The sequence below is a fragment of the Botryllus schlosseri genome, chromosome 12, assembly GCF_051294905.1.
Source record: "Botryllus schlosseri isolate E-star chromosome 12, Bs_hap1, whole genome shotgun sequence".
NCBI classification, from domain to species: Eukaryota; Metazoa; Chordata; class Ascidiacea; order Stolidobranchia; family Styelidae; genus Botryllus; species Botryllus schlosseri.
Window position 1 is genome coordinate 15,288,732 of NC_137247.1, and position 10,102 is coordinate 15,298,833.

The following is a 10,102-nucleotide window of genomic DNA, read 5'->3' on the forward strand; positions in this document are numbered from 1 at the left end:
CTATGTCGATATTCGAAGCCTCGACTTCACTTATATTCGACGTGTCTGTGTCGCTTAGCACACTGCGCCACTCGCTTCCCCAGGAACGAAGGTAAAGAAATGTGTTCAGTAGCGACAGATTGTGATAACTGCGAACCACTATATCTAAGCTCGATTGGTAACTTACTATTTTACCTCCAAATATGACGTAAGATTTTGTCTCTGTAAGCCCGTCGTTCTTTAACTATTTATAGCTCTGAGTAGTTGATATAATAGCTTAACCGGTGCCTGGGATTCTTAAGCGCGGTATGGCATGGTGCCGTGAAAATCTGGGGTGGCATGGTGATATTTTAAGGCATAGGCAGGGTGGCATGGTGCCTGTAGAGGTATAGGGATCGGTGACATGGCGGTGTGCTATATTTGTGAAAACCCGTGGTGGCATAGTGACCCTTTCATGATAGGCGGCGTGGTAGCTTATTCGGATGGTGTGTTGGGTATCGTGATCGGTCGTCAACTAACACTTCGGGGATTGGGCTAATTTATCGAGTATACGAAACGTTCACGCCACGACTTGATGTTTCACACCCGGATCAGCATATACGGTCGGTTGAGACAATGCTAACATTTGTGGTGAGTGCGACACCATTATTCAGATGGTGCGTTGGCTAGGGTTACCATACGCCCTCTTTTAAGAGGATTTGTCCTCTTTTTTGACTTTTTTGAAAGTGTCCTTGGAGGACGCCCGAATGTCTTCTTTTTTGAGATTTTGTCCTCTTTTTTGGGAATTTTGGTTAAATATACGGCAAAATCGACTTCGATACATCAAGTCAGCATCGAAGAAACGCTCTGGCGGGTATTTCGGGAGCTGGGCCGGAAAGTTGACCTTTTTTTTAGTCAACCAGTTGGTAATGTGAAAGAAAAACTGTATTTTGGGACCTGAGCCAGAAAGTTGACCTTTTATTTAGTTAACCGATCACAAAGTGGGAAAAATTTACCATTTTTTCAGGATATTCCTCCGGTTTTACAAGTCTGAAAATTTTGAAAAAGTGTCCTCTTTTCAGATTTACAAAATATGGTAACCCTAGGGTTGGCATGCTAACGCTTTCAGTTACAGGTGCGTGCGAACTAACATTGCAGGTTTTGAGAGTCTCATCATTTTGTAACCTGAATATTACGCCGGCTTTTCACGATTGGAACCATCTTATTTTGGGTGTTTCGACTACTACAATATGGCCGTCGGCCATGTACGCCAGTCCAACGCAGTTATTTCGTGATGATAAGATGGAAACTGTACTACTGTAACCAAGCAGAGTTGGATTAATTGTAATTTGTAATTGAGCTGAATATAATGAATTACATTTTTCAATGTAATTGTAATGTAATTGTAATTGAAGCATTTTTATTTTGTGTAATTGTAATTGTAATTTGACAAAAATTTTGCTCAATTACAATTTCAATTACATTAAATTGCTATTCAGACCTGACAAGCACAACATAAAATAATTGACTTATAATGCATTCTCTTTAAATGTCGACAAGGAATTTGGTGGATCCATTCGCGGAAGCCCTTGACTGCGCCCTTGCGGGCGAAGTTTTTATTTTTACCGCCATGCTGGCCTCCGCTGCCATTGTATACAATTATTAGATTACTAACCAACGGATGGATTCGCAACACGTGACTCACGATTGAATACGCCGAGAAGCGAACTGCTGAGCCGGCTAAAAGCAGCAGAATTGATAGTCCCATAGCTGGCGATCCAAGCGTCGAAATTTGATATGTATGGTCCTAATCGAAAGCTAGTGTCGCACTGATTCCGCAATAAAAGTATATTTCCAGGCAATGGTACCATCCCAAAATAGTCGTGAAAGTCTGGGAATCGGCATTGTTCTGAACAATCGCTGGGCGTAATTGGTCATTGTTGTGGTCATGCTGCTGCGGCGCTCTCACTTTTCAGAACAGTCGGCCTTAAACGGCTATTTTGGAGCAGTTACATTGCCTTGACAAGATTTTAATTTGTATTTTCGGAATTAGTGCATCAATAGCTTACGATAAAGACCAGATGCATCAAATTTGGACGCTTGGATCGCCAGCTCTAGGACTACAAGGTTTGCTTCTTTTAGTCGGCTCTGCAGTAGGGGGAGACCGGGGACAAATGTAACTAGGGGCAAATGTAACAATCGACCTCACCGCTAGTAGGGTGGAGAAATCAGCTTGATATTTTAAGTGCGCATGCAGTAGTTATCTCTCCTATTATACCTGGAGTTACGTTGAGCTACGATGCGAAACCCCGGAATAATTTGCAAAAAACGAAATTTTTGACCCTCGAGTAAAGTTTTTCTGGTCTGGAATAATTTGTCTAGGCGAATAGTACCTCAAGTAGTTACAACGTAATATGTGTAGCTGGAACAATGTTACTATAGTCTACCGTGGTGATAGAAAGAATAGGACTTGCATCGCCGGGAAGGTACCATACTGAGACACTAATCATGGTCGAGCGTGTCAGGGGCAATCGTAACACTCTGTTACTTTTGCCCCGTTACAATATGTTATCAATTCTGAATGTCTTTGTTCATATGTTAGTATTACCATTCATCTACTGCAGAATAATCTTGCAACAGCCAGAAGTTCACCAGAACAGATACTGCCTTGCGATACCAATTCTAACATGATCATCTGTCGAAACGGCCATACAATAGTGGTGATGTGAATCTGACGGTTCGGTTATTTCCGTGATTCAACCACCCTTTCTCATGTTGATCGACTTTTGGTGTGTCGAACTTCAATAGTCATGGCTTAATTCTCGTCCTCTGACTTTGATCATGGCCCACTTACATTTTGATATTTGATGTGAACAATTTATGTTAGTTTGCTACAGCACAGATAAATATCATTATAGCTTTGACGCCAGACAATGTTGCGTCCTCGTTTTACTATACTATCATCGGCCCATTCAACCAAGATATGTTAGTCAGATCGGTTTCGCACCTTCGCAGGTGACCGAATGACCAACCCATTATGCCCGCTGAACAACAGAACCTTGGTAGAAGAGGCCGAATATGTGTAGGGGGATGATGGAATGAATGTGTCTCTCGTACACTTTAAGCTTGAACAAGACACGAAGGGTGATATTGCATCCAGATGCCATAAATGCGATGGGGCGTATCCTGGAAGCGTTCAAACGTCTCTTCCTTTAGTTTCATGAAATATTACAATTTGTGCTTCCGTTTTCGCTGTTCATTTAGTTTGTGTTTAGTTATAAATAACACTGTTACAATTGCCCCGCAAGGGTGGTACAATTGCCCCTGGGTACGGGGCGATTGTAACATTTGAGCAGCGATTTTTGCGACCCAAAATTTCCATGATTGATTGTTGATTGAGTTCCAATTTAGATTTCATATCAACTATCGAGTTGTTGGCTTCTTTATATAAAACTTTGGAAGTGAAATTTCCACGAGAAAAACACGTAATGTTGGAAAATACGAAAAGTGTTACAATTGTCCCCGGTCTCCCCTACATTTGTCGGTGCATTCATCCGTGACTCACATCTTGCGCATCTATCCGTGGGTTGGCAATCTACAATACGATATCACGATGCTGCATCGTTACTTCGTCTGGCTAACTAACCAGACCACTGGATATTATATAACGTCCTATCTGACAAAGCACGGTTTTGTTTTTACTCCTCATCCTAATTCCTACGTCCCTCGATAAAAATAATATTATTTCTTTAATTATATACTATATACGCAAATCCAACACGTGCATATATTATAATACTCTTTTCAACGACATACTGCATACTGGAATAGTTCGAAAACGTTTTTTCTTTTTATTAATTACCGGGTATTTGCGTATCATGAATGAAACATGAATACTTGAATTGTTGTTAATTACGACGCTACGGTTGTCAAGGAGCACGGTTGAATTTATGATTATTCAATTACATGTTCAACAGCAGCAATTGTAATTGTAATTGTAATGTAATTGAAGCATGTAAGGAGTAATTGTAATTGTAATTGTAATTTGATATTTTTAGCATGGAGTAATTGCAATTGTAATGTAATTGAAACATGCATGAAAATAATTGTAATTGTAAATGTAATTGAACTGAAATAATGTAATTGATCCAACTCTGTAACCAAGTGGAATAATGTAAGCTGATATAACATAAGAAATATTCACAATGATTGTGCAATGCTTATGTTTTAATTAGCTCCTAAGGATTGACGAATCCCAAACTAATTGACCGGGAAACTTTTGTCACAAATGGCAAATGCAAACGTTCTGTTCGCAGAAGGAGGTTAGGGCATGAATTCATGATTGCAGTCAAGCTATAACATGCCGTAAGGCAAATATTTCTCTTCTAATATTAACCTCGCAACTAATTGCTTTATGTCGGTTACTATGACATTTTTTCTATTCTATTCTATTCTTCCATATGTTACTATAAAATTTTTATCCTCTCCCAGTCCATGTGATCAAAGTTAGCGGTATAGAGATGGTGGAGATGATGACTTTGAACATGAAGGTTGCGTAATTGAGAATTATACTTCGCTAAGCCTTGTTCAAATTGTTCATGTCGCACGGATATGACTAATAGTGGGTCGAAATGCCGGTCCGGTGGTTTCCAAACTTTTATGGTCGCTATTCCATTTGCAATTTGAAAATGTTCCGTGGTCCACCTCAATTTTTGGAAAGCTGATTACTAAAATAATGGTCAGCATCTTGGCCCATATACTTACTCACAGCCTATGTTAGAAGCTGATTAAGTTCAACAACTTCGCGATCCATAAAAAGGGCAAAACGACCCCAAGATTGAGAATTACTATCGTTGACTAAAGCAATCAAACGGCGTTACCGACAGTAGGAATATACGGTTCTCTCAAAATTGCGAGTACAATTGGTCTTATTACAGCGCATGATGATTATATTAATTTATTTTTAATTGTATTTTTTGCGATGACAGGGCTACCCACACTAATATTAATACAAGTGACACTAAATCGCGCGCAGCGCGAAGAAAAATTTCAAGTAGCGTTTTCTTATCCATAGTAAGATATTGTTTATGTTAATTTGCAAAAAAAATTTCTGCTTCCTTCAAGCCTTCAAAATTCCGGACATTTAAGCATATCTAAGCTTTTCCTCTCGGACGCAGTTTAGACAGTGAAATTCCGGACGCATGGCAAATATTGGCAATCCTATGATAGCCTCAATGCATTGCCGAGCTTTATTAGGAAAATATCGACGCCCAAAGGTGTCAAAGTAGTCATTGTTGGTATTTAGGTAGAAGTAGAAGAAACGTCGTAACTTTCTAATCAAGTAAGAGTGGAAGTACCAATTTCCATGCGAGAATAATTGCAAATATTCTCTTTTGAAAATCAATTGAAAGCAAATATCTTTAAAAAATGATCCTTGTTTCAATTATGTTTTTTATTTTTATATTTTTTTAGCCGTGACGTCACGAATACTTAATTTGGACGTCACAGTGAACTGATATTGATAAATTGAAAACATAGGCCATAAAACCTAAAAAATGAAACTGATATTTATCTGATATTTTCAAGTCAACATTTTCAGACAGTGACAAAATATTCCAGCGTCATCAATTCAAGTCAAACAAATCGTTAGCCTTGCCTTATTTTTAGTGAACAGCTACCCGATCGAAAAAAGACATGTAAAACTTGGTGCTATGTTGCCGAAACGGAATGGGTGTCCTAAATTTCAATGAGCTCCAGAAGGAAATCTTATCACGCGTATGTTATATACAGAGGTGGTCAGTAACGTAGTACTTCTACTTTTTGGAAGCACTCAAGTAGTTTTCCTCTACTTCTGGTACTACTTCGTAATATTTTGTGATCTACTTACTTACTTTTCGCTATTTTCAGTTTGTAGAAGTAGTTTAATCCCCCAATACAAAAGATAGCCTGAGGAATTTCGGGGCTCTTTTCACGGAGTACCAACATTTAATGTTTATAAAAGTAAAGCAGAGCCCAAAATTTTTTTGCGCTTCGCGCACAGTAGTTATGGAGTGACATATATGTTTTACGAAAGTATCAGTGAATATAATTTAGGTAACGGATTGCTTATGGTTCCGCTCACACCGCATTGTCGCCCATATCAAATATTTTGTCACTGTAAATATGGCCCACCATAACGTTTGAAACCACCGTTTCGCCATCTAGCAAATAATGACCTATCCTATCGTTATCTAGCAGCCCATGACGTGTCCTGCTAATCTGGAATATCCGGCTTTTTGGATATTTTTGGACCTGTTTCAGCAGATCACCTTTGAAGCTTTATGGACAAAATACATTAAATGTATTTTCCGCTTATTAGAAGTGGTATTTGTATTTCACTTTCACTTTCAATTCCGAGTGTAATACTCGGAGTATCATACTTTGAGTTCTAATTGCTTTCAATTCTTTTGTCTGCAGAACATACATCTTGAAGCATAAAAGCAAAATGCCTCTATTTTCCGAAAATAAAGCTAGACTAGATATACATTTTACGATCCGCAATATTCGTTATTAACGTGTACCAATCGCGCAAAGTGTTGAAACCGTAACCGATACGCCTTCTCCGTATTGCTCGACGCCTAAAGTTTGGGCCATATAATATGAGATAGGGTGCAATGCCACAATATTCTCTAAAACGAGGTGTTCGAGTAAAGAAAGGGTTAGTATCGCATTTTCATACTAATACTATAATTTGCATCTTATGATGCGAAAGTATGCTTATTCTGTCGAAAATTGATACCTTTTGGGATGCGTCAATACGAATTAAGGTCTCTGCACCTTCTGCATAGCTCAATTTACCGCTTTTGATAGTCTATGGTCTATGCGAACGAATTAAGACTGTTTTCAAAACTACTTACTTACTTGAGTAGCTTTAAAGTCAGTCAATTCTACTTCTACTTCAAGTAGTTTTAGGTGGCTTATGAAAAAGGTACTTCTACTCGTACTTGAGTAGATTTCTGCGACACTACTTCTACTTCTACTTGAGTAGCTTTCTTGACTACTTTGACCACCTCTGGTTATATATCAGGGCTGTAACCAAGTCACAAGTCAATTTCACTGTCATAGTTTTGATTCGAGTCAAGACCGAATCCGAGTCACCGAGCAGAGGGTCGAGTCCGAGTCATGGAATTATGACTCAAGTCCGAGTCCAAGTCATTGGTTAACTGCTTAGTTTCCAGTGGAAGTCTTGTTAAACCCACTTTTATAACTCTGTTTGGTGATATTGAATGATTTGAATTTATAATATACTAATTTTCCTCACTTTGAGCAGTTTCTTGTCGTATTTTCAAGTACCAGAACCAATAGACCAAATTGCAATAGAGTAGTCACTTTACTGTTCTTCGAAATTACAATGAAATGTGGCCGTCTTATAGTCTTGAGTCATACATCTTGGTTCGAGTCATGCTCAATGACTCGAGTCCAAGTCGAGTCAATACACAGATTGTCTCGAGTCGAGTCGTTTCCGTATTTTGAGAAAATGACTCGAGGCGAATCCGATTCCAAGTCATTGTGTTAACTGCTCAGTTTCCAGATGAAGTCTTGTTAAACTCTGTTTGGTGATATTGAATGCCCACTTTGAGCAGTTTCTTGTCGCATTTACAAGTACCAGGACCAATAGACGAAATTCATTCCAATATGGTGGTCACTTAACTGTTCTTCGAAATTACTATGAAATGTAGGTATTGGCCGTCTTAGTCTCGAGTCATAAGGCTTGGTTCAAGTCATGCACAATGACTCGAGTCCAAGTCGAGTCAATGCACAGATTGTCTCGAGTCCAGTCGAGTTATTTCCGTATTTTGAGTAAATGACTCGAGTCAAGTCGAGTCATCAGAAAATTATGACTCGAGTTGGACTCGAGTCTGGTCAATCATGCTATATATGAAAGTACCAATAATATTGGCCAAATGCATACGCAAACTTGAGAAAAAAATCGCGAGACCAGTAAATTTATGCATACTGATTTTTCACAGCAGTTATATTAGCTCATGGTAAGCCGAAAACACAAATGGACGTGTGGGGGTTTGTTGAGTCAAGCCTTCCAGAATTTGTTTGATTGGGACCAAGACCATTGTTTTGGAGGTCTACAAAGTGTTGTTACAGTCCTGTTAGAAACAAACACCCGGTACCGCCCGTCTTATTCATCAGTCAACAGGTGTTTGCGTGGTATAAATGACCTTTTTTAATCATCGGGCAGATTTCTCTTAAGTGGGGAATTTTATCTCAAATTTCGGCCAAGGGGGGCACGAGATGAAAAAGGTTGGGAACCACTGCAATAAGCCATTCAGTCATGTATTAAATGTTTATATGAAGCAGTTATTCTTTGTTCATCATGTATTTCGTAACTCAACACGTTCTGAATTAATCTTAAATCATTATCTGCGGACCAACCTACAATGCGCTTACAGATACACCGCCGTTAGCAGATTTCTTGACCAGCTGGTAAGCAAGCCGCAACCGTTGTGATCAATGTTCCCTCTAATTTTTCACGAGTCTGCGCTAACACGTTAACTCACTGCGCAGGCCCTTGGACAATAGTGCGCAACCAGCCCCCCACATAAGGTGATAAACCGAACCCCAGACCCTCCTATCGGGCTATGCGCTTTTTGACGATCCTTATCATCTACATCGGGGGCCGGTTGGGTGGTTGCGTAGCCTGAACGCGCGAAGCGCGAAATTTTTTTATGATTAATGATTGAATCGGTCAATATAATCGGGAATTGCATCTAGTGCTATCCATTTTTATCCTCTCTGTGCTCACATAATCAGATTTGCCGGTAAAGCTGATTGAGTGAGGTGTGTTAGAAAAGGTAGGTCCTCTAAATATTAATTAAACATCTTCGGGCGCACCCGTCGGCATAATGACTTAGTTACATGATGCTATTTCGTGACCTCCTATCGGCTTTGTCAAAAGACATTGAAATCGCTCAAACGTACTAAACTAAAACAGGAACACGATTTAAAATTGGTATTTCTCTACTGGCATATAATGTTCCCTCGACATGGCATTTGTCTTGTTGTGGGACTCGGATCGCCAGCACATGAACATTCAGCGCCAGCCATTTACGCGCCTATGGACAATTAAACTTATATGTATGAATCGAAGTTTTCGGTCAGCATATAGGGCATTCCTTTTCGGCCAAGGTTTTCTCGCTGCTGATCGTTTTGGCGCACTTCTCGGAGTCGCATGTCGCATAGTCTATAACAGTGGTCGGGAACATATGGCTCGCGAGCCATATATGGCTCTTTTGGGTATAATATACGGCTCTTTGACAAATTGTTAATTTTGTTCATAATTTATCAATATTGCAGCAAATTGTTAGTAAATTTTCATGACGGCCCGAATAATTATTCTCGTGACAGCATAAACATGTCTTTGAGGAGGTCAAGACAGTGGGTAAACCAGGGTTAGGGGTCCGTACCCCTCGTTCTCAAAATCCTCAAATTTAAGTTGCTGTCGTGCCGGCGACTAACAGCATTGGCGAATTAGATCTACCCGCCATCGTGCCCCTCGAAATCTGGGACTGCACGATGTATTGATTGATACCTTGACATGGTGACGGTTGTAGGACAATGCAGATTTCAAATACACATTGTGTTCCTGATCTGCGCCAATAAATAAACTTCCTAGGAAGTGACATTACCAACTACAAATTCAAATTAAAAACAACGCCATATAACTATCCAAGTTCTTGATTGGTATCGTAAGTAGCGTTCTACAGCCGCCATAAAATGTAGGTGTGAAGCGTTATGTTACGTCGAATAATTTAGAAGTCGATCAATAATTAGATATTCAGAATCAGCGCGACAATTTAATTTGAATAATATCAGTGATGATAAATTCTACAAGGCGTTTACGATGAGTTGCGCTATCACAGGTGAGGCTCGGCCCGCATGCGACTCATCTCTCCTTTCGCGCTTTATTTTCGAACAATAAATGTGAAATTTCCGTGATTTTGGGAATAGAAATGTTTAAAATCAAATCATTCATAGACATCGGTAAAAATAGCATTAATCATTGAAGGTTTCCCATTTTTCCCTCGCTCATCCCTGACGACATGTGAGGCACTGCCTCCATTGCCTCTCCTAACCCCACGTCACTGACGTA